The following is a 351-nucleotide window of genomic DNA, read 5'->3' on the forward strand; positions in this document are numbered from 1 at the left end:
GAACTCACTCTGTAGACCAGGCTGGCCTCGAACTCAGAAATTCGCCTGCCTCTGCCTCCCAAGTACTGCGATTAAAGGCGAGCTCCACCACTGCCCGTCGACAAGTCTCTCTCGCCCAAGTCCTCCTCGGGACGAAGCACAGAACGTTGGGTTCTGGATCTACGCGGGGCGCGAATGAGCAGGGTGAGGAACGCTGCAAGCCGTGGGAAGTCCCAGACCACACTTCCCGCGGATGCCCGCCCTCCGGCCCGCCCGCGCGCTCCCCCGCGCCCCTAGCTTCCCTCCGCGCACCCCGCACTCCCCTGGCCCTCCGGGGCCCCGCGACGCCTTACCCGGCTTGGTGGCCTCCAG

At 67.2% G+C, this 351-nt stretch overlaps 1 protein-coding gene across 1 annotated transcript in view; it reads right to left on the reverse strand.

Moving 5' to 3' along the window:
• Efcab6 (EF-hand calcium binding domain 6) overlaps nucleotides 1–351 on the reverse strand; it is a 203,569-nt gene extending 203,218 nt beyond the window's left edge. Inside the window, exon 1 of the mRNA XM_031351264.1 lies at nucleotides 333–351. The gene's annotated coding sequence lies outside the window, so the exon portion shown is untranslated. The remainder of the gene's footprint in view (nucleotides 1–332) is intronic.

Source organism: Mastomys coucha, unplaced genomic scaffold (genome assembly GCF_008632895.1).
Source record: "Mastomys coucha isolate ucsf_1 unplaced genomic scaffold, UCSF_Mcou_1 pScaffold11, whole genome shotgun sequence".
Taxonomy (NCBI): Eukaryota; Metazoa; Chordata; class Mammalia; order Rodentia; family Muridae; genus Mastomys; species Mastomys coucha.